The sequence below is a fragment of the Ranitomeya imitator genome, chromosome 2 (genome assembly GCF_032444005.1).
Source record: "Ranitomeya imitator isolate aRanImi1 chromosome 2, aRanImi1.pri, whole genome shotgun sequence".
Classification (NCBI taxonomy): Eukaryota; Metazoa; Chordata; class Amphibia; order Anura; family Dendrobatidae; genus Ranitomeya; species Ranitomeya imitator.
The window spans coordinates 149,679,115-149,704,924 of NC_091283.1; positions in this window are offsets into that span (position 1 = coordinate 149,679,115).

Genomic DNA, 25,810 nt, shown 5'->3' on the forward strand with positions numbered 1-25,810 from the left:
CTTAGAGCCCGGAAGGTACGAAACCACAAAATCAAAACGGGAGAAAAATAACGACCATCGAGCCTGTCTCGGATTCAACCGTTTGGCAGACTCAAGATAAGTCAAATTCTTGTGATCTGTCAAGACCACCACGCGATGCTTGGCTCCTTCAAGCCAATGACGCCACTCCTCGAATGCCCACTTCATGGCCAACAACTCACGATTACCAACATCATAATTACGCTCAGCAGGCGAAAACTTTCTAGAAAAGAAAGCACATGGCTTCATCACTGAGCCATCAGAATTTCTTTGCGACAAAACAGCCCCTGCTCCAATCTCAGAAGCATCAACCTCAACCTGAAACGGGAGCGAAACATCTGGCTGGCACAACACAGGGGCAGAAGAAAAACGACGCTTCAACTCCTGAAAAGCCTCTACAGCTGCAGAAGACCAATTGACCACATCAGCACCCTTCTTGGTCAAATCAGTCAACGGTTTAGCAACAGTAGAAAAATTAGCGATGAAGCGACGATAAAAATTAGCAAAGCTCATGAACTTTTGCAGGCTCTTCACAGATGTCGGCTGAGTCCAATCGTAAATGGCCTGGACTTTAACAGGGTCCATCTCGATAGTAGAAGGGGAAAAAATGAACCCCAAAAATGAAACCTTCTGAACTCCAAAGAGACACTTTGACCCCTTCACAAACAAGGAATTTGCACGAAGGACCTGGAACACCATTCTGACCTGCTTCACATGAGACTCCCAATCATCAGAAAAGACCAAAATATCATCCAAATACACAATCAGGAATTTATCCAGGTACTCTCGGAAGATGTCATGCATAAAGGACTGAAATACTGATGGAGCATTGGAAAGCCCGAATGGCATAACCAGGTACTCAAAATGGCCCTCGGGCGTATTAAATGCTGTTTTCCATTCATCGCCCTGTTTAATACGCACAAGATTATACGCCCCTCGAAGATCTATCTTGGTGAACCAACTAGCCCCTTTAATACGAGCAAACAAATCAGACAGCAACGGCAAAGGATACTGAAATTTGACTGTAATTTTATTAAGAAGGCGGTAATCAATACAACGTCTCAAAGAACCATCCTTCTTGGCCACAAAAAAGAACCCTGCTCCTAACGGTGATGACGACGGGCGAATATGGCCTTTCTCCAAGGATTCCTTTATATAACTCCGTATAGCGGCGTGTTCTGGCACAGATAAATTGAACAATCGGCCCTTAGGAAACTTACTACCAGGAATCAAATTAATTGCACAATCGCAATCCCTATGAGGAGGTAGGGCACTGGCTTTGGGCTCATCAAATACATCCCGATAATCCGACAAAAACTCTGGAACTTCAGAAGGAGTGGAAGACGAAATAGACAAAAATGGAACATCACCATGTACCCCCTGGCAACCCCAGCTGGACACAGACATAGATTTCCAGTCCAATACTGGATTATGAACCTGTAGCCATGGCAACCCCAAAACGACCACATCATGCAGATTATGCAACACCAGAAAGCAGATATCCTCCTGATGTGCAGGAGCCATGCACATGGTCAATTGGGTCCAGTACTGAGGCTTATTCTTCGCCAAAGGCGTAGCATCAATTCCTCTCAATGGAATAGGATACTGCAAGGGCTCCAAGAAAAAACCACAGCGCCTAGCATACTCCAAGTCCATCAAATTCAGGGCAGCGCCTGAATCCACAAATGCCATAACAGAATAGGATGACAAAGAGCAAATCAGAGTAACGGACAATAGAAATTTAGACTGTACCGTACCAATGGTGGCAGACCTAGCGAACCGCTTAGTGCGCTTAGGACAATCGGAGATAGCATGAGTGGAATCACCACAGTAAAAACATAGCCCATTCCGACGTCTGTGTTCTTGCCGTTCAGCTCTGGTCAAAGTCCTATCACATTGCATAGGCTCAGGCCCATGCTCAGATAGTACCGCCAAATGGTGCACAGCTTTACGCTCACGCAAGCGTCGATCGATCTGAATGGCCAAGGACATAGACTCATTCAGACCAGCAGGCATGGGAAATCCCACCATGACATCCTTAAGGGCTTCAGAGAGACCCTTTCTGAAGATTGCTGCCAGGGCACATTCATTCCACTGAGTGAGCACAGACCACTTTCTAAACTTCTGACAATATATCTCCGCTTCATCCTGACCCTGACACAGAGCCAGCAGGATTTTCTCTGCCTGATCCACTGAATTAGGTTCGTCATAAAGCAATCCAAGCGCCAGGAAAAACGCATCAACATCACGCAATGCCGGATCTCCTGGCGCAAGGGAAAATGCCCAGTCTTGAGGGTCACCACGTAACAAAGAAATAATGATCTTTACTTGTTGAACAGGGTCACCTGAGGAGCGAGGTTTCAAGGCAAGAAACAATTTACAATTATTTTTGAAATTCAAGAACTTAGATCTATCACCAAAAAACAAATCAGGAATTGGAATCCTAGGCTCCGACATCGGATTCTGAACCACAAAATCTTGAAAGTTTTGTACCCTTGTAGTGAGATTATCCATCCAAGAGGACAGACCTTGAATATCCATGTTTACACCTGTGTCCTGAACCACCCAGAGGTAAAGGGGAAAAGAGAGACAAAACACACTGCAAAGAAAAAAAAATGGTCTCAGAACTTCTCTTATCCCTCTATTGAGATGCATTAGTACTTTGGGCCACCTGTACTGTTATGACCTGGTGGTCAAGACAATAATGGACCTGGTGGTTAAGAGCACACGGAATGACCTGATAGTTACTGATAATAAAGGACGAGCTCTGGGACGTGGGAACTCTGCTGACCGCAATCCCTAATCCTATCAAACACACTAGAAATAGCCGTGGATTGCGCCTAACGCTCCCTATGCAACTCGGCACAGCCTAAGGAACTAGCTAGCCCTGAAGATAGAAAATAAAGCCTACCTTGCCTCAGAGAAATTCCCCAAAGGAAAAGGCAGCCCCCCACATATAATGACTGTGAGTAAAGAGGAAAATACAAACACAGAGATGAAATAGATTTAGCAAAGTGAGGCCCGACTTACTGAACAGACCGAGGATAGGAAAGGTTACTTTGCGGTCAGCACAAAAACCTACAAAAAGGCCACGCAGAGGGCGCAAAAAGACCCTCCGCACCGACCACGGTGCGGAGGCGCTCCCTCTGCGTCCCAGAGCTTCCAGCAAGCAAGACAACAATTAAAATAGCAAGCTGGACAGAAAAATAGCAAACCAAAGAAATACAAGCTGGAACTTAGCTTCTGCTGGGAAGACAGGTCACAAGAACGATCCAGGAGTGAACTAGACCAATACTGGAACATTGACAGGTGGCATGGAGCAATGATCTAGGTGGAGTTAAATAGAGCAGCCAGCTAACGAATTAACCTCGTCACCTGTGGAAGGAAACTCAGAAACACCCACCAGAGGAAGTCCATGGACAGAACCAGCCGAAGTACCATTCATGACCACAGGAGGGAGCCCGACAACAGAATTCACAACAGATTACATATTTGGATCCGAGAAGGTGGCAATGTGGGTGGATAGCATTGAACATGGTAATAGGGGAATATCTGACCACAGCCCAATTATCCTTAAGCTTAAATTTGGACAACCCAACAATGGTATAGTCTGGAACCTGAATCCGTTTTGGCTTAAATTAATGGACTCTAGTGATAGAATCGTTGATCAGCTGAATTGCTTTCTTTTGTCCCACCCGGAACCCCAGTGCACTAATATATTCTGGGATGCCCTTAAGGCATATCTGCGGGGATGTTTATCTTCCACAATTTCCTATATAAAGAGGGTGACCTCAAGGGAGGACGACGAGGTGGAGCGGAGATTAAAAGATTTGGAATCTGCATATATATCTGACCCTACTAATGGTAATAGACTTGAGTGGCTATCTTCAAAGAGGCTATATGTCCAGCATGTAGACCAGGGGTCCCCAACTCCAGGCCTCGAGGGCCGCCAACAGTGCAGGTTTTCAGGATTTCCTTAGTATTGCATCGGTGGTAATGTGATCATCTGCACAGGTGATGATTCCAACCCCTGTGCAATACTAAGGAAATCCTGAAAACCTGCACTGTTGGCGGCCCTCGAGGCCTGGAGTTGGGGACCACTGATGTAGACACTAAGTCCAAGCATAAATTATTTTTTGCGCGTCAATCTTATTTCGAATTGGGCAACCAAGCTAGTAAATTTTTGGCCTTCTTGGTACGTCAACACAATATATCCAATACTATATTACAGATCCGAACATCTGACGGACTATTTGTGTCCTCAACCGAGGAGATACTCCACTGTTTTCATGAATATTATAAGTCACTATATTCATCCAAGTGTGACTTTGATATTTCGGAAAACTTTAACTACTTATCGTATATAACATTTCCCGTACTGAGCCCAGCTCAGCAGGCCCATATGGACGCTGAGTTTACCTTGGAAGAGATGGAATATGCTATAGCAGATATGGCTTCTGGGAAAGCTCCTGGTCCAGACGGGTTTCCCATTGAACTATATAAGAAATATCGCGGCACACTGGCTGTTGTGAATTCTGTTATCGAACTCCCTCCTGTGGTCATGAATGGTACTTCGGCGAGTTCTGTCCATGGACTCCCTCTGGTGGCTGTGAGTGGAGCTGCTGGTTCTGAGGTTCCTTCCACAGGGGACCTAGTTTAGTCTTAGGCTGGCTGCTCTATTTAACTTCACTCTGATCGTTACTCCATGCCAGCTGTCAATGTTCTTGTACTGGTTCAGTTCGCTCTTGGATCTTTCTGGTGACCTGTCTACTCCAGCAGAAGCTAAGTCCCTGCTAGTTAATTATTTGTTCATTGTGTCCTTGTCCAGCTTGCTATCATGATTTTGCCTTGCTAGCTGGAAGCTCTGGGATGCAAAGTGACACCTCCGCACCGTGAGTCGGTGCGGAGGTCTTTTTGCACACTCTGCGTGGTCTTTTTGTAGTTTTTTGTGCTGACCGCAAAGATACCTTTCCTATCCTCAGTCTGTTTAGTAAGTCTGGCCTCCCTTTGCTGAAACCTGTTTCATTTCTGTGTTTGTGACTTTCTTCTTTACTCACAGTCAATATATGTGGGGGGCTGCCTTTTCCTTTGGGGAATTTCTCTGAGGCAAGGTAGGCTTTATTTTCTATCTCTAGGGCTAGTTAGCTCTTAGGCTGTGAAGAGGCGTCTAGGTAGAGTTAGGTACGCTCCACGGCTATTTCTAGTTGTGTGATAGGATTAGGGGTTGCGGTCAGCAGAGCTCCCACTTCCCAGAGCTTGTCCTGTGTGAGTTTAACCATCAGGTCGTTCCGGGTGCTCCTAACCACCAGGTCCATAACAACTGGCACCACTCTTGTTGAAAGTATTTCAGGGGATGTGGGAGGAGGGCTCTATGCCCGACACCTTCTACGAGGCAAACATTATTGTATTTAAAAAAGAGGGGAAAGACCCTTCGGAATGTGGATCTTACCACCCTATATCATTGGTAAACGTGGATTATAAAATCTTTACTAAAATTCTAGCTATTAGACTGAACTCAATTATACTAGACCTTATACACCCAAACCAAACAGGTTTTATGCCAGGCAGAAATACTTCCATCAACATTAGACGAGCCAATCGGTAGTCCAATATAGTTCATTAGTATCAGATAATTCCTGGGCACTGGCATCGCTGGATGCGGCCAAGGCCTTTGATTCTCTCGAGTGGCCCTTTCTCTCAGCCTGCTTGCAAAAATATGGCTTCGGAGACAAATTCTTAAAATGGGTGGGTCTACTGTATATCAAACCTAGAGCCCGTCTAATTGTAAACAGTACAATCTCTAAGCCCTTTTCACTACATAGAGGAACCCGCCAGGGGTGCCCCCTCTCTCCGGCCCTCTTCGCTCTTGCGATAGAGGCATTGGCGATACGCGTGAGGTACTCTCCGGATATCAAAGGTATAGATATAGCTGGCCGGTAGATACCATCGGACTATATTCTGATGACATGGTGATATTTATGGATAAAGAGGAGGAAACATTGCCTCGGGTAATTGCCACTATAGATGAATTTAGTAGATATTCAGGCCTATACATAAATTGGGACAAGTCAGCGCTGATGCCTCTTTCCCGTACTCCAATACCCCGCCTTGAGACCCTCTCTCCCCTTTCTATTGTAATCAGCTTCAAATACCTAGGCATACATATCTCTCAATTTAGTGGGCTCAACTTACAACTTAATATATTTCCCCTGATAGAGCTGGTTAAATCTAAATTTGCAACTTGGACTAAACTTCCACTCTCTGTAGCTGGTCGTATTAATTTAATTAAAATGATACAACTCCCTAAACTCAGTTACTTTCTTCAGCACAGTGCTGTGCCAATCCCAAAATCCTTTTTTGCCACTTTGAATTCTCAAACTACAACTTTCATCTGGAGTAGTTCTAGACCCAAACTCAAACTCTCCATGTTGCAGAGACCAAAGCAGGGGGTGGGGCAGCGTTGCCGGATTTCTATTTCTACTATCTGGCTGGTCAGGCTAGAGCTCTCAATAGATGGATGCCCGATAGGTCCCCTCCCAACTCTGAAAGTCACCTATTTCAATCTGCCCAAGTTCATTGTCCTTTACCCTTTCTGGAGATGGAGAAAACCAGTGTCCCGCGTTTGTTACCCTTGCTTCGTTTGGCGCGTTCAGTTTGGAGGCAAATCAAAAAAACTATTAGATTTACAGCCATTATAGTGGAGATGCCCCTATGGAACAATGGCTATTTTCCAGAACTATCTAATCACCCATCCACTGACTTCTGGGTGGCGCATGGCGTCTCCTCTGTATAATGGGGGGGATCTTTGTATCGTTTGAGCAACTACAAGCTAAACATAGTATACCGAGGTCCCAATTTTTTCGCTATTTACAACTGAGGTCAACTGTTCAATCATATATGAGACATTCAGGAGCAGGTCATGCTATTTACTCTTTATCCTTGATAGGGATCCTCAAATCCCAGGGCCCTCAGGGTCTTATCTCCTCCCTCTATACTTATTTGCTATCTTCGGGAGCTACATCTACTCTTGATTCTATTAAGGGAAAGTGGGGGGGACTCCTTCCCGATATACAGGAAGAGGAATGGGAGGACATTCTTGAATCTCCAAGTAAAGTATCTTCATCAGTTAATAATAAGATGATCCAGCTATACATAATGCACCAAGCTTATTTAACTCCGGTACGGCTCTATAAAATGGGTTGATTCCAAACATCAGAGTGTCTGCGATGTCATTCACCGGATGCAGATTTCATACACATGATATGGAGATGTCCTGTCACTTCTCACTATTGGAAGGAGGTGACATCCTTACTAATGTCGCTGTTATCAATCCCCGTTCCCCTTGATCCACTAATTTGTATATTCGGAGTGTGGGAGGAGGAGACTTGGGATCATTACACTGAGATCCTCTTGCGGGAAACCCTTTTTATGGCCGAAAGGCATTGGCACTGCGGTGGATGGGGGGGTTCATGCCCCTCCCGGAGAACTTGGATTGACCTGGTAAATTCGATCATTCCATATGAGCGCACACTATACCAAAATAGGGGGTGTGCGGGAAAATTTGAAAAAATCTGGGGTAGATGGAATTCCTCCCATCTGACTCTGTAGACATAACATGATTGGTTTTGGTACTAGGTGGGGACATCGCATGGGCGACAGGCACGAGGTAATGCGGCATATTAGTAGTTAAGAGTAGAGATAGATACAATTTAAGATCCATATTTTTATATGTTACAAATAACACCTTTACTTTATATCTTCCAAAGAGTGCTTGTTATAACTGAGACAGTATTCTATTGTATGCTTGTCAATATATAGTTCAAATGTACTGGTTATTATAATTCAAAAGCAAAAGAAAAAAAAGTGGTTAGCACTCACCAAACCCGATGCTGTAAAAAGTCTTTATTTTGACATGGACATGGACGGAGAGAACATGATGTCTGGAGGATGACAGCTGTTTCGCGCTACATGCGCTTCCACAGATCCCGATTGGGATCCCGATTGGGATCTGTGGAAGCGCATGTAGCGCGAAACAGCTGTCATCCTCCAGACATCATGTTCTCTCCGTCCATGTCCATGTCAAAATAAAGACTTTTTACAGCATCGGGTTTGGTGAGTGCTAACCACTTTTTTTTCTTTTGCTTTTGAATTACATATCTTTTTGGTGAACACCCCTTATGCCCATGCATTGAGTAGGAGGTATAGGGGCTGGTACAGCATATTGTAGCACGCCGATAGGTGATCGCTAATGACAGCAGTGCGGGTATATTTTGTTTCTTCTTTTTTTGTACTGGTTATTATGTTTAAACCTTTGGAAACAAATGTGTATGTAACATGATTCCTTTTTGTTATTAATAAACGAATTAAAAAAAAAAAGTCATGTGAGTGCTTGCTATTTGTGGGACGAGTTGATGTTTTTACTGGTACCATTTCCTGGCACATGACATTTTTTATCACTTTCTATTACAATTTTTGGGAGGAAGAGTGAACAAAAAAGCAGCAATTGAGGACATTCTTTTTTTATGTTGTTCTGGAAAATTGATAATCCAGCTTTATTCTTTGGGTCAGTACGATTACAGTGATATCACGTTTATATTTTTTTATGCTTTGGTACTTTTACAAAAAACTACTTTGTAGAAAAAATAATTATTTTTGCATTGCTTTATCCTGAGAGCTATAACTTTTTTTTTTTAGTTTTCCACTGATGGAGCTGTGTGATGGCTTGCTTTTTTGTGGGACAAGATGATGATTACAGCGGTACCAAGTTTATTTATATTTGTCCTTTTTATCTGGCTTTATTCTACTTTTTGTTTGGCAATATAGTTGTGCTCAAAAGTTTACATACCCCAGCAGAATTTTTGCTTTCCTGGCCTTTTTTCAGAGAATATGAATGATAACACCAAAACTTTTTCTCCACTCGTGGTTAGTGGTTGAATGAAGCCACTTATTGTCAAACTATTATGTTTTCTCTTTTTAAATAATAATGACAACCCAAAACATCCAAATGACCCTGATCAAAAGTTCACATACTTCATTTCTTAATACTGTGTATTGCCCCCTCTAACATCAATGACAGCTTGAAGTCTTTTGTGATAGTTGTGGATGAGGTTCTTTATTTTCTCAGATGGTAAAGCTGCCCACTCTTCTGCCATCAGGGCATTACTACTGTATGGGGCCCGGTGAGCAGAGGTACAGAGGGGTCTGGGGCATGGGAGCATTCTTGGAGCGGTGTACAGTAGTCTAACCTAAACGGCTGAGTAGCTCCCACTCATTCCGCCTTCCCTGGACTTCTGGTTAGGCGTCAGCGCTTACGCGATGACGTCATTGCGTATGTGCCGACATATACGAGGACACCAGAAGCAGAGCTGCGCCTGATGGGGATCGTCTGTGAGGCAAGTATGAAAAACATTTTTTTTCTTCATAAAATGAATTAAATGGGTGAGGGGGACTGCAAATGATGAAGGGGGGCTGCAAATGATGGAGGATGAAGTGGGGGGGGGAGGGGGACTGCACATGATGAAGTAGGGAGAGGGGGAGTGCACATGATGGAGTGAGGGGCGGATGGGGACTGTAAATGATGAATTGAGGGTGAGCAACGGGGGACAGAAATTTAATTGAAGGTGGGGAGAACAAATGAGGACCTGGGGGGAGAGCAAATAATTATGAATTTTGAGGATGGGGGAGTAAATGATGTATTGAATGTGGGGGATAGCAGTTGATAATGAACAGAGGGTGGGAGAGAGAGAAGACATGACAATGAATTTGAGCAGAAGGAGCATATAAATATAATTAATCGGGGGAGCAGGAGGTACAGAGTGGGGAGCGTTGAGGATGCAGTGACTGGTAATGAATTTGGGAAAGTACAGGTGCTAATTTAATTTATATATTTATTAGGTGGTGAAAATGGCTATAGTTGGTGGGGGCATAGTGGTGGATTATAATTTATATTTCGAATGGTGGGTTGCATAGTAACTAATTATATATTAATGGTGGGTACACATCTGAATTCAGCTGCGCAGTGTAGAAGAATTTGAAAAAGTGGTTAATATGCTCTGGAAGCGGTGCTCTAGGTTATTTTATGCAGAGACGAGTCCTGGTTGGAAGAAGTGATGGCGGTCTGCGCTGCATGAAAAAGAAAACCGAAGATGAGGGACTTCAGCTAGAGACGTCACTGGTAAGTCAGTGTGTTAGCTGTACACTGTCACCATATACAGATCTCCTGTGTGTAATGTCACTGGTGATCACTATTACCTGTACATCATACACTATATACAGAGCTCCTGTGTATTATGTCACTGGTAATCACTGTATTACCTGTACACTGACACTATATACAGAGCTCCTGTGTATAATGTCACTGGCGATCACTGCATTACCTGTACACAGACAGTAAATACTGAGCTCCTGTGTATAATGGCTCTTAGCATTGCTTTTTTACATTTTTTTTAATTAATGATCAGTATTGTAGTATTCGGTCAATATGTGGTGTTAATATATGGGCTCGTCATGGTGTAGTGGTATTTTGCTCCCTGTAAGTGTTATTATTCAGTCACTATGCCATGGTAATATGTGATCTGGTCAAGGTGTGGTGGTATTTCTCCCTTGTATGTGGTAGTATTCGGTCACTAGGGGGTGGTAATATATGGTCTGGTCATGGTGTGACGGTATTTGTGCCTTGTACGTGGTATTAAATGGTCATCCTAAAAAATGTATGTGACTCATTCTCTTAAAGAAAAATAAAGAAAAATGTACCTAAAAAGAGTATTGGATATTTTAAGAAATGTTTAATAGGTTAGAGTAAAGTAAGGTCCGGACAAAAGAGTCTGCCTTGTCGTGTTGGCAGCTTAAAAAAATCTTTTGGCCAAAACAAAAGCTGCTGGTTATGTATGTGATATGGTGTTTGCTGTGAACTGTTAATATCTGATTGGTGAGGACATGGGGCAGGAGTTGAGTTTTCCAAGAGTGGGCGGTGGGACTGTGGAAGATTCTAGGTGTGGAGACGGAGCTGAAGTGCAGCCTGGGCGGAGTCTCAAGGGGGCCTGAAAATTTTGCCAGTAAGGGGCCCTGAAGTTCCTAGTGGTAGCCCTGCGTACCACTTGTAAGATAATGAGCTGATGATAATGTCCGTTACAGACAAGTCCTGGAACCCTTTCAGGCCTCAATATTTTACTGAAAAGCAAAAACCTAAAATAAGTCCCATGGATGGGGATATAAGTGATGATGTGAACTTTTCCGACTAGCGTGCTGATGTTCTGAAAGTGAAACCAGACGTTTAGCAGCCCAGTAAGTGCTTAGACCATGATTCTGGGAAGTCGCTGTGAGCATGCTACGGTGGTGAGGTTTAGTCTTAGCAACAGAATTATTACAAGTTTCCGGATTTTTAGAGAGAATTTCCCCAAAAAGAAACCGAAACAGAGACAACTACAAATAGCTGCCACCTCCCTGCAGAACAGTCCTACCATGTCACTGCAGAGCATTACTACCATTTCCCTGCAGAGCATTACCACCATCACCCTGCAGAAAATAGTTGTAGTCTAACATACAGCACCGTATGACGAACAATGCGCCAACATTTTTTTTTTTTTAAATTCGTTTATTAACCATAATGTTGAGAAAACAACAACATAATATACAAATTTATACTCCTTAGTATTACATTCAATATTGAGTACGTACAATGTATACATAACTGAATATCATAGTGTGTGTCCAACATATCCTTTACTCCATTGAAACCGTACATATCTGACGCGGAGTCATGAAAAATTAACAGTTATTAAATCTTAACTATAACAGTATCCTACTAACTACCTTTCTGCCGCCTAACAATAAACCTACGTCCCTTTCTGCATGATACCTAGAGAGAATTGACACTTTGCACTAGCATAAATAACCATGAGTTTATAAAGTTAGGTGAGAGGAGTTCCAGCCGCTCCAGATCTTCTCAAATTTACCTGGGCATCCTCTATTCTGGTACAGTGTACGTTCGTATGGAATAATCGAATTTACTAACTCAATCTAGGCTCTGAGGGAGGGACACGAACCCCCCATCCACCGCATTGCCACCACCTTCCTTGCCATGAAAAGTGACTCTCGTAAGAAAATTGCAACGTGATGACCCCAAGTCTCCTCATCCCATACCCCAAATAAACAATTTAGTGGCTCAAGAGGAACAGGGGCCAATACTATGGAGGAGAGTAATGAGGTCACCTCTTTCCAATATTGAAGAATGATTGGGCAGCTCCACATCATGTGAATAAAGTCCGCATCTGACAGGTGACAGCGTAGACATTCCGCAGAGTGAAGTCGACCCATTTTAAAAAGCCGCACGGGAGTTAGATATGATTGGTATATTATGTATAATTGTGTCATTCTGTTATTAACCGACGGGGATACCTTCATCGGGGACTCTAAAATTTCCTCCCATTCTTCTTCCTGTGTGTCACGGATGAGTCTCTCCCATTTCTCCCTGATGAGTCTTATAACTGATTCCGCACCCACTGATAGCATGTAGGTATATAAAGAAGAAATGAGGCCCTGGGGTCCCTGGGATTTGAGGACTCCTATTAGAGGCAAAGACGAGATTGTGCGGCCCGTAGCCACCCCCCTCATATATGACTGGAAAGCTGACCTTAATTGTAAAAAAACGAAAAAATTGGGATCTCGGAATATCATGTTTAGTCTGCAGCTGTTCAAAGGACACAAAGGTCCCCCGGTCATGTAAATCCCCCACCGAGGTAACACCATGCATCACCCAGAAGGCGGTGGACGGGTGATTCAACAGCGTTGGAAAATAGCCATTTTCCCAAAGGGGCATTTCAGCTATAATATCTGTATATCCAACAATTTTTTTAATTTGTCTCCAGATTAATCTTGCCAGTCGAAGCATGGGCAGCGGATGAGGGGTGATCATTCTCTCCGATTCTAGAAAACCCAATGGACACTCCACCCGAGCAGAATGAAGCAAATGATGTTCAGAATTAGGAAGATAACCACCAGGCATCCACGTGACCAATGTCTTAGCCTGCCCAGCCAGATAATATAGAAAAAAGTCCGGTAACGCCACTCCACCCCCCTGCTTAGGTCTCTGCAAAACAGAAAGTTTAAGTTTGGGCCTAGATTTTCCCCATATAAAGGAAGTTATTAGGGAGTTTAAATTAGTAAAAAGGGACTTAGGTACTGGTACTGCGCTATGTTGCAAACAATAATTAAATTTAGGAAGCAGAATCATTTTGATTAGGTTGATACGGCCCGCAACAGATAGTGGGAGTTTGCTCCATGATGCAAATTTGGATTTGACTAGTTCTAGCAAAGGATAAATATTAAGTTGTAAATCGGAATTGCTACTTTGGGACATATAAATACCCAAATACTTAAAATTGGATACGACCGGTAGTGAGGACAGAGTTTCAAGGTTTAGCATGGGGGTATGAGAGAGAGGCAGTAGAGCAGATTTGTCCCAGTTTATATACAGGCCAGAGTATTTACTAAAGACGTCTATGATAGCAATCACTTTGGGCAGTGTTTCCTTTGCCTTATCCATGAATATTACCATATCATCGGCATATAAGCCGATGGTATCCACCCGACCCGCTATATCTATGCCTCTGATATCCGGGGAGGATCTCATACGTATTGCCAATGCCTCTATTGCGAGAGCAAAGAGAGTCGGTGAGAGGGGGCATCCCTGACGGGTTCCCCTAAACAATGAGAGGGACTTAGAGATGGAATTATTTATAATTATGCGCGCCTTAGGTTTCATATATAGTACACTGATCCACCTTAGAAATTTATCTCCAAAGCCATATCTCTGTAGGCATGCTGATAGGAAGGGCCATTCAAGAGAATCGAAGGCCTTGGCCGCATCCAAGGATGCTATTGCCCAATTGTTATCTGACACCAAAGAACTATATTGAATTATGGATTGAACTCGCCTAATGTTTATAGAAGTATTTTTGCCAGGCATAAAGCCAGTTTGATCTGGATGGATAAGGTTCAATATGATGGAATTCAGTCTAATGGCCAAAATTTTAGTGAAAATTTTATAATCTACATTAACTAACGATATGGGCCGATAGGAGCCACATTCCAGAAGGTCCTTCCCCTCCTTTTTAAGTATAACAATATTTGCCTCATAAAAGGTATCAGGCATACATCCTCCCTCCCATATGCCCTGGAACACTTTCAGTAGGAGTGGTGCTAGTATACCCCGGTATCTCTTATATAACTCAACAGGAAACCCGTCCGGCCCAGGAGCCTTCCCAGAGGACATGTCCATTATGGCATATTCTACCTCTTCCAAAGTGAATGCAGCATCCATAAGTTCTCGCTGAGTGGGATTCAGTGTGGGGAATATTACATCTGATAAATAATCTAGACATTGTGAAACGCCGAGGCCACTTTTGGAACTATATAATGATTCATAGTAGTCATAAAAACATTGAAGTATTTCTTCGGTCGTGGACACTAATGAGCCGTCTGGTGCACGAATCTGCAATACTGTATTAGATGTATTATGCTGACGTACCAGATATGCTAGAAATTTACCGGTTTGATTTCCCAATTCAAAGTATGACTGACGTGCGAAGAACAGCTTACGTTTAGATTTGGTGTCCAAGTGCTGAGTGTATAATCTCTGTGAGGTCAACCATTCAATTCTATTGCCATTGGTTTGGCTAGCTATATATGCGGCCTCCGCATCTTTCAGTCTCTGTTCCACCCCGTCATCCTCCCTCAAGGTCACCCTTTTTATGTATGTAATCGTGGAGGACAGACATCCCCTCAAGTATGCTTTGAGGGTGTCCCAGAATAAATTGGTGTTCTGGGGCTCTGAGTGAGACGATATGAAACAATTTAACTGATCCTCTGTTCTGTCGTTATTATCCATTAGTTTAAGCCAAAAGGGGTTCAGCTTCCAGACCATGCCACTCCTTGATTGTCCAAATTTGAGTTTAAGTATAATCGGGCTATGGTCCGATATCCCCCTATTACCGTGTTCCACGCTATCCACCCACGTTGCCAGCCCACCAGAACCGAATATGTAATCTATGCGGGATAGAGATTGTCTAGTAGATGAGTGACAGGTATATCCCCGCACTCCAGGGTGACGCATCCGCCACAGGTCAAGCCATCCACTACTCTCTATAAATGATGCCAACTGGGTCGGGGCCGAAGAGGGGGGCTCCCCAGATCTCCCGTCGTCCAGTCTCAATTTATCAAGGCTATTATCCATGACTAAGTTAAAGTCTCCCATACAAATGACTTGTGCGTCCGGATAATTTAGAGCAAAGCTCATTGCCATCCGGAGAATTGACATACTAGCAGGGGGAGGGTTATAAACACATAAAATCACATATTCGCTAGAATTAATTAATGCATGCACAAATACAAATCGGCCATCAGGGTCCCTTCGAGCCTCCTTAGCTTCCCATCTAACATCTCTATGTATTAACAATGAAACTCCTCTCGAGTAGCTGGTGTGGAAAGCATGTATGTACCATTGTACCCACGGTTTCTGTATATATCGGGCCGTATCCCTGGTTAGATGAGTCTCCACAAGGGCTATTATGTGAGGGTGGTAGTGCCTGATTTGCGAGAAAACCTTAATTTTCTTTCGGGGGGATTTGATGCCTCGTATATTCCACGTCATGCATACTATTTCAGACCCCATGTCTATTTATCCAAATATGATACATGCTATTACTCAGGCAAAAGTCAAAGGTGGTACATAGGAAGCAAGAGCACTGTCGGCGGCAGTTTCTACTTAAATAACAGAGAAAACCAATAAAAGAAGAAAAATTGAACAAAAACTAAACAGTATAGGAGCAACATCCTGTGCTCCCATTATTAAAGAAATAAGGGGATACCCCTGCTGGATTCAGCGTCCGGTATAGTTGGTAATCTGGACTTCTCCAGAGAGAGCTCCTTATTTGGTAATCCAAAGAATTCTACTTGACTAGACATATTCAGGATTCCTTTACTCAAGACTCCCCATGAGATCGTAGCCATTCGGTCACCTCCGCTGGATCCGTGAAAAACACAGAAGAACCCTTGTAGACAACACGGAGCCGGGCCGGGAAGACCATTGAATAGATGATATTTTTGTCCCTGAGTTGCCTCTTGATCTCCATAAATCTGGCCCTTTGTTTTTGAAGTTCCACGGAGAAATCCGGGAAGATCGAGATTACAGCATTATCGAGTTTAATAGGGCTTTTCTGCCGTGCCAACCGTAAAATAGTATCTCTATCCTTGCAATTGAGGATCCGTGCCAGAAAAGGTCTAGGAGGGGTCCCGGGAGGAAGAGGTTTTGTGGGTACTCGATGGGCTCTTTCCACAGCAAATGTCGATGAAAATTCATCTCCCAGAGAAGATTTGAGCCACCCCTCCAGGAATGCCTCAGGTTGTTGACCCTCTGAGCGCTCCGGCAGACCAATGATACGGATATTATTCCGGCGTAGTCTGTTTTCTAGGTCATCTGCCTTTTGTTTCCAGGCATTTATAGAGCCGGCTACTTTTGTCAACTTGGCCTCCATGGGTGTGATGGTATCTTCTACATGTGATACCCTCTCCTCTACTTCTGTAATGCGTCCCTTCATAGTCTGCATGTCTTGACGGAGACGTCCCACCTCAGTGTGTACATCCTCTATCTTCTCGGTGAGAGATGTTCTGGTTAGGGAAATAGCTTGCATTAACTGGTCCGACGCTTGTTTAAGCGTCAGTTCTTCCTGTTCACTTCCCTCAGTACCATCAGAGGGACGATTTTTGCGTTGCACTTGAGAGGGGTTATTTCTAAGATTACGTGTGTTATCAGAGGGATCAATTCTGGCAAATTCCTTCAGTTTGTCAGCTGCCCCTGAGCCCTTAGTGCGCTGCATGATTAGCAAGGTCAGAGTCACAATATATATATATAAGCCCAGCAAAGTTATCACAGGATGGTGGTTGCAGCAAACTGAAGTTTAAGTTATAAATGGGACAATCTCAAAGTTCCACTGGGGTGCCGCGCACCAGGGAAGGTTCACCGTGCCTGCAGTGTCAGCAGCCAAAAGAGGGATCCAAAGCCCTCAGGAGTAATGGCACCGACAAGTGGAGTGTCTTAGATATGAGGAGCGCAGGGCCCAATCTTCCAGGGCACACACCGCGCGTCCTCCCAATGTGTCCAGGATATGTGCTCGCTCCCCCACTCTTACAGCGCTGCAGAGATATTAAGATGGCGCCGCGTCTTCAACTGCCGAAGCGCGCGCTCTGAGGGTGACAGCCGCTCCACACAGGCACCACTTCCGCCCCAGTCTCTCACTCACCCGGTGCACCGCAAACCCTCAGCGCCTACCGCTGGCGTCGGCAATCGCCTGGGGATCAGAGCGCGGCCCCGTCCTGACTCAGAGTGGTACCGCGCTTCTCCCTGCAAAGCGCGCTCTGCCCAAGATGGCCGCTTCCCAGCCGCGGGTCCCGAGATCTTCAATCTCCGCAGCTCCCCGGCCACATTGATCTCCCGGCAGGGTCCCGGAAAGTCGCCTGGAGTCTATGGGGTCCGGCGGTGGTGAATATATCACCGTATGCAGGGGTCTTGGTGCAGGATATTAAGAAGGATTGGGGAGCTCTCTCACAGTGCGTCCTCTCTCCTTCACTACATAGCCACGCCCCCAATGCGCCAACATTTTGAGACAAATTTCTTGCACAAAGTGAGGCAATATCTGGCGTAAACTTTGACGAGATAGTATGCCAGATTTATAGAACAGCATAATCCACGGTGATAAATTTGGTGCATTTTCCGACTGTAAGCATAAGACAACATCAATAAATCTCGGTTTGCAATTATCCTTAATATCAATGTAGTGTCTGTCTGTTTTTGTATTTTCCAGACTGAGGGTAGGACCACCAAAGATCAGGAATTTGAGGACAGGAGATAACTTCACACATTGGTATTATTATTTATTGTTATAGCGCCATTTATTCCATGGCGCTTTACATGTGAGGAGGGGTATACATAATAAAAACAAGTACAATAATCTTAAACAATACAAGTCATAACTGGTACAGGAGGAGAGAGGACCCTGCCCGTGAGGGCTCACAATCTACAAGGGATGGGTGAGAATACAGTAGGTGAGGATAGAGCTGGTCATGCAGCGGTTTGGTCGATCAGTGGTTACTGCAGGTTGTAGGCTTGTCGGAAGAGGTGGGTCTTCAGGTTCTTTTTGAAGGTTTTGATGGTAGGCGAGAGTCTGATGTGTTGTGGTAGAGGGTTCCAGAGTAGGGGTGATACGCGAGAGAAATCTTAGATAATAGAGTTGTAACTCGCATTTTACATACAGGGAAAATAAAATATGCAATGATGTAGATATAAACTACACAAGAGAGTACCCCATGTATGAATATCGAGGACTATATAGGGACAGCTGCGAACCTACCAGTTATCCTAATCACCACAAATAATGCAGAAAAATCCCATAAAAATATAAACTTTATTAATATACAATAAAAAAGTGTACCAGAACAGATACAGAGGACACAAGTATGGAGACAAAGGAACTCAAGTGATAATACATAAAACAGAGGGCCCAAGATCCCACCCATAGCCAAAGCATACCGTACTCCAATAATAAAGGATATCAATCCATAAGTATGAGCAGAGAAATATATACAATTATAATGCTGGTACCATAACCCGATATCCAACTAGGCAACAACAATGTAGCAGGGCATAGTGACACACATTACCTGGTATGCCTGGCAACGGGGGACCCAGAACCCACCCCGACGCGCGTTTCGGAGCCACAGACCGGCTCCTTCCTGTATACGATTGTGAGAAGAGGAGATAAGAGGGGAGTAGAGAAGGAGATCTTGTGAGGATCAGAGGTTGCGTCTAGGGAAGTACCGGGAGACGAGGACACAGATGTATGGAGGAGACAGGTTGTAGATGGCTTTGTACGTCATGTTTAGGGTTTTGTAGTGGAGTCTCTGGGCAATGGGGAGCCAGTGAAGGGATTGACATAGGGGAGAGGCCGGGGAATAACGTGGGGACAGGTGGATTAGTAGGGCAGCAGAGTTTAGAATAGATTGGAAGGGTGCGAGGGTGTTAGAGGGGAGGCCACAGAGTAGGAGGTTGCAGTAGTCAAGGCGAGAGATGATGAGGGCATGGACTAGGGTTTTTGCAGATTCTTGGTTGAGGAATGTACGGATTCGTGAAATATTTTTGAGTTGAAGTTGGCAGGAAGTGGAAAGGGCTTGGATATGTGGTTTCAAGGAGAGATCAGCGTCAAGGATTACCCCAAGGCAGCGAGCTTGTGGGACTGGGGAGAGTGGGCAGCCATGCACTGTAATGGATAGGTTCGTTGGGGGGGTCGCGTGAGATGGGGGAAAGATGATGAATTCTGTTTTGTCCATGTTAAGTTTCAGAGATCTAGCAGAGAAGAAGGATGAAATAGTGGACAGACATTGAGGGATTCTGGTTAGTAGGGAGGTGATATCTGGTCCAGAGATGTAGATCTGTGTGTCATCAGCATAGAGGTGATACTGAAAGCCATGAGATTCTATGAGCTGTCCCAGGCCAAAGGTGTAAATGGAGAAGAGCAGGGGCCCGAGGACTGAACCTTGTGGGACTCCGACAGATAGTGGGCGAGGTGGTGTGTGAGTGGGAGACGCTGAATGTCCGGTCTGTTAGGTATGATGAAATCCAGGATAGGGCAAAGTCTGTGATGCCAAGGGATGAGAGGGTCTGTAATAATAGGCAGGGCCGGACTGGCCATCTGCCTCACAGGGGGCCGCCTGTCGCAAGCGCCAACTCCCCTGCCACCGCTTTGAACTTTACCGGTGTCTGCCGGTAAAGTTCAAAGCAAATGATGGAGGAGAGAGCATCACCTGACACTCCCTCTCCCATCATTCCCCACTCTGCCTCTGACACTGCCGGTGCGGGTGCGCGATGACGTCATCGCGCACTCTCTGTGTGTCAGGCAGTGCAGCGGCAGCCACCGAGACCAGAGCATGGAGGGAGCAGCGGGAACGTTGAGAGGTGAGGAGTTTTTTTTTTCTGTAACTAACAGTGAGTACTGGACTATGGGGCCATTCTTGGGGGGAGGGGGGCTGTGCTGTATACTACATGTCTGTGCTATATACTACATGGCTGTTCTATATACTACGTGAGCCATGTTATATACTTCGTGGGCTGTTATATGCTGCGTGGGCTGTGCTTTACACTACATGGCTGTTCTATATACTACGTGGGCCGTGTTATATACTATGTGGCTGTGCTATATACTATATGGGCTGTCATATGCTACGTGAGCTGTGCTATATACTACATGGCTGTTCTATATACTACGTGGGCCGTGTTATATACTACGTGGGCTGTTATATGCTACATGGGCTGTGCTGTATACTACATGGCTGTTCTATAAACTATGTGGGCCTTGTTATATACTATGTGGCTGTGCTAAATACTATATGGGCTGTTATATGCTACGTGAGCTGTGCTATATACTATGTAGGCTGTGTTATATACTACATGGCTGTGTTTATATGCGATCATGAATTGTGGTATGTGTTAAAGGGGGGAGCCCACTGAGACTCTTTCGCCCGGGGCCCTCAAAAACCTGGAGCCGGTCCTGCATCAGATCCATATCGCCAGCACAGCTGCTGTCTAGCACCCAGCCAATGAAAACAAGCAGGGAAGCTACAGAAACCAATGAGAAGGTGGGCGGGGCCAGTGCTGTGAGGAGAAAAAGACTGGGAGATTCATGCACTGAGCTCCTCCAATAGCAGCTGCAGCGTTCCCTCCTCTGCTGTATCAGAGCTGGAGGATGCATGGCTGAGAGAGAGAGGAAGGCTCAGGCCTGTGTGTGCAACCACTAGGAAAGGAGCTGAAATCCCCTGCTCCTAGGAAGTATTGTCACATGAAGCAATACAGCTGTCTGCAGAAAGGCGTGAGTATATGTGTATGCTCAATGTGTAAAGTGAGTATATGTGCAGGTCATGTGTCTGTAGTTTGAGTATGTATATATATGTACTGTGTGTATATGTGTATGTATATATATGCACCTTATGTGTCTATATATGTACTGTGTGTGTGTGTGTATATATGTACAGTATGTGTGTGTATATGTACTGTATGTATGACCTTTCCCGGTGCCTGCGCACTGCATTACTTTGCTCTGCCCCCAACAGGGCTGACAAAGTACGCCTGCGCCAGAGCTGCAGCGTGAAGACAAGAAGAGGACGTCATTGTAAGAAGATGGGAGGCCCCAGACCGGACCGCGATGCCCATCGGACCGGACCGCAGCCGGACCACCCCTGGGTGAGTTTAATCTAACCTCCTTTTCTCATCTTTCAGGTTACATTCGGAATGCTGTAGATAAGCCCCTGATGCTGGTGGGCTTAGCTCACCTTCAATTTTGGGGGTGACAGGTTCCCTTTAATGAAATCCCATATCCACTATGCGTACAGGGATGTGGGTGACATGCCTGAAATTACGCACATGCAACGCGTCTTTATAGACCGCAGCATGTCTATCTTGCGGAGACGCTCAGTCTCCACAAGATAAATATCCCTGTTCTATGTATAGGATGTGGTGATGAAACTCCGGTCCCGGATGCCAGCGGCAGTGCCGGGTATTGATGTGAGAGACTCGCATCACACTCACAAGTGTGACCCCGGCCTTAGAATGATTCTTGTATTCAGCATCTGCAGGGTGCTGTAGCCTAGTATTCGTATCTAGGGTATGTGCACACAGCATTTTATTTCAGGTGGCACAGTTGCTTCAGGAAAGCATCTCAAATATTTTAGCTGAAGGCGCCATGGTTTTTTGTGCCACTGACGTCTTTTCACTATAGTTGCAAGTGACAGACTGTGCTACTTCTTTTAATGGCCTCAGTTTCCGAGCACTGAAGCAGTTAAAAGAAGTAACAGATGGAGCAGGTACAGAAATATCATTTTACATTGCTGTGCACAGAGTTCATGTTTAGCTGCAGGTTTGTGGCGCTTTTTCAGGTGAGCGGTGCCTGCCGCAATCCACCTGAAAAAGATGTGTGCATATACCCTTACCTTGGTTCTGCAGCCACAAAATACATTCATCCCAACATGAAAACGATCTGTCCAGTCCTGTTTTTTAAAAGTTACCTCTGCTGCTTCTGTAAGGAAAGTAAAGCAGCGGTAAACTGGTTAATGAGTCACATGGGCCGGTAATGTGTGCTTGCCCCCAGGCTGAAACTTAAGTGATTTTCACGTACGAAAAAAATAAATTAGTTAAAAGCTTCTCCTATACATTACAAGGTTTATCACGGACTGCACAGAGTGTGCACTGGTGCTATCTATGTGCTGTCCATGATTGGCACAGGGTCATAGACCTGTATAAGTGATTTTGTCTGCGACAACGATAAAAAACAAAAATGTCTCTGATTTTTATTTGGGGTCACAGTCTGCAAAAACATTTGGGCCTGTGAGCAGCACCATAGACTATAATGGAAAAGAAATAATAAAAACCACAGATACAACATGTATGTGAGAAACGGACGTCTGAATGAGACTTTACTGTCATTACTGTGCTATAACATGTACATGACCACCGACCAGCCATATACACCTCAGTCAGCGGCCTATACGGCCTATCCACACAGGAGGACACACTTCTCTGTGCACACATCGACTGTTAATGTTTTGTGCACATAGAATGTCCTGTTCTCAGGAGTGCATGTCCTGTTTACCGGTTCAATATGCTACCAAGAACCTTTATTTTTAAGCCAGCTAAAAATCGTCTTACGTGACTAATAATCATTTTGCTCTTACATCAGGTGATTACTGACCTATTTAAATGAGCCAATAATCAGGAAAATGCGCTCTTACAATCACACATTTCATGATTATTGGCTCATCTAAATTGGCCATAATTCAGTTGCTGTGGGCTATGTAGGTCCGCAACATAAAATGTTTTGATTGTCTGCTGCTGACCTGTACTTAGACCATCTAGAGAGCAAGATTACAGAAGTTACAAGACGTGGGCCTGTGTGCTTAAAAATGCCAGGGCTGAATTTCGGTCCCAGTCTGGCCCTGATAATAGGGAATGGTCCACTGTGTCAAAGGCAGCCGACAGGTCAAGGAGGAGGAGGACAGAGTAGTGTCCCTTGCTCTTGATGGTTAAGAGGTCATTGGTGACCTTAGTTAGGGCAGTGTCAGTGGAGTGGTGTGACCGGAAGCCAGATTGTAAGCGGTCAAAGATGGAGCAAGAAGAGAGATGGGAGGACAGTTCAAAGTAGACATGTTGTTCCAGTAGTTTGGAGGCATAAGGGAGGGCTACAAACCCTTTATTCATTTATGATAAAATCTATATATTATTTTAATTCTGGTGGGGTGAGGTGAGCTGTAATTTTCACCTCCCTTCCTTGTTTAAACAACCAGTTATGGAGAGATTTACAGAAATTGGTGGATTTCAAGCTTAAATCCCTCTCCCTATAATTACCCATTGAAAATCCTCTGTGAATGAATAAAAACAGGATTAGTCGGGATCACGCTGTCATTTCACCCATACTCGGCCTGGGCCACTCCATCCCTGTTCTCTTGGACATAACCCAGGGCAGATTTGCATTTACATTAGTAAATGCTGAAAGTTTAGTTTGGGAATAAGTGAAGGGTCACCACAACTGCCACCCCTTCAGTGCCAGATGATCTGTAGTACAGGAGATCACAATGTTTGCTTGTACAGCCAACACCAGAGTGCGCCGTTATTCGGTCAGGATGGATTTACATTCCTCCTTCCTCCTGGACTGCTTGTAATTTTTAACTGCTTGAAGTCAGATGCAGCTGCATTCCCACCAATATAGAAGACCCCCCTACAGCTCCCCCAGCACACTCCGACACCTATAAGTGACTCGAGGTCATGGGACCATGGCCTACAGTGCAGAGAAAAACAATTCCATGTGTAGAAAAGGGAAAATCAGAGTAATATTGTTATTATACTGTACTGGGCCTGGGAACAATCATCCATGGGGTTGTGTTTTATTTATTGCCAGATTTTGCAGCAATCGCACACGATGTACGATGTACAGAAATATGGTAACGTGCTCATTGTCTATTTAGTGCTACATCTATGGGCAACAAAGAGGAACATGACAACACCATTTGGAAATGACCCAGTTCCATAGGAATGCAATAGGTTACAGAATGGCCTCGTCTGTGTAACAAGGTATGTGGCGGTAGATATGGGTGAAGTACTCATCTTTCACACTCTTGCACACTACATGAAAATGGGGGTCCTGGCTGGGTGTGTGGGCTTTGTCCATGGGGGCGCTATATGCCCTTGCAGGCCGCGTGATGCCGGTGAATTCGGTTGACCAGGACCAAGTGTTGAGTTCAATAAGGGAGCCACCAGACAACGGTTTTTTACTGAACAGTAACTTGGTGGGAACTATGTCCAATAGATAGTGGGTGCATAACTTCCCAAACATTTCTTTTAGGACATGGAGCATCTCCACACACATTTTTGGTTTTATTTTTCTAGGCTCACTTGCCTTTACCTCATCTAGCATCTCTACCTTCACCTCCACCCAGCACAGTATTTCAGGAGTCTCTCTGGCCTCTAATAATGGTACCATCGTCCATTAAGTGGGAGTCCTATATTTCAACCCACAATTCTGCATCCTCCTTTCCCTTAGGGGAACTAGTTTTTCACTATGGCCATTGCTTAGCGTAAAATGGAACTACTGCCTGGGCACTCCATTCGTCTCACATTCCCAGTTCTGTCCTGGCACGTTACCTCTCTGCCTTGCAAACTTCCAGGAACCATGTCCGGTGCATCACTCGGTCCTTCTCTCACTTTTCCTTTCTCTGCTCCAAATCTCACTATTCACTTCCTCGGTCTCCACTCATGTCAGGGACACGAACGTCACACACACTGCTCTGCTGACTAGTCAGACCTTAGGTCTGCTTCTGTTTCATGCTGGGCCCTGTCTGTTTTCTGCCAGGAAACTGTCCCTGTTCCTTCACCTTAGACCCTCCCATACATTAACCATAACTCTCCCTACTGTTGGTCAGAATACAACATTGTCACTAATAACGCACGTCACAATACAGATCAGATCACATTACATTAATGCTCATGTCTTCAAGAGGGAACGTGGGCACTATGTCCATCTTCTTACATTTCCCCCTTCTTTAACTATGGCAGTCCTCTGCTATCCGTAACCTGAAACACGCCGAACACCCCACATCGAGTATTACACAATGCAAGGGTCCTCTTCTACTTGTACATCACATCGATCTGGTCCTACTCAGTTAGGACTCTGGAATAGCAACTAGCCAAGGCCTTTTAACCGGGTATCAGTCCCTCAGGTTGATCTACCCCTTCTAGGCAAGGGCCCTGCAACAATAATCAGCAAAGTCTGTCTCTCTGTAAATAGCTCACATTGTCCTTCCATCAGTCCTTAGGATGGGGACACAGTCCTTTAGCTTCATTTCTGTCCACAAGACAGGTACACAATCACGTTGAGCCCAATCCAGAATGGACTTTGCCACTGTCATTAACCCCTTCATGACCCAGCCTATTTTGACCTTAAAGACCTTGCCATTTTTTGCAATTCTGACCAGTGTCCCTTTATGAGGTAATAACTCAGGAACGCTTCAACGGATCCTAGCGGTTCTGAGATTGTTTTTTCGTGACATATTGGGCTTCATGTTAGTGGTAAATTTAGGTCAATAAATTCTGCGTTTATTTGTGATAAGAATGGAAATTTGGCGAAAATTTTGAAAATTTTGCAATTTTCACATTTTGAATTTTTATTCTGTTAAACCAGAGAGATATGTGACACAAAAT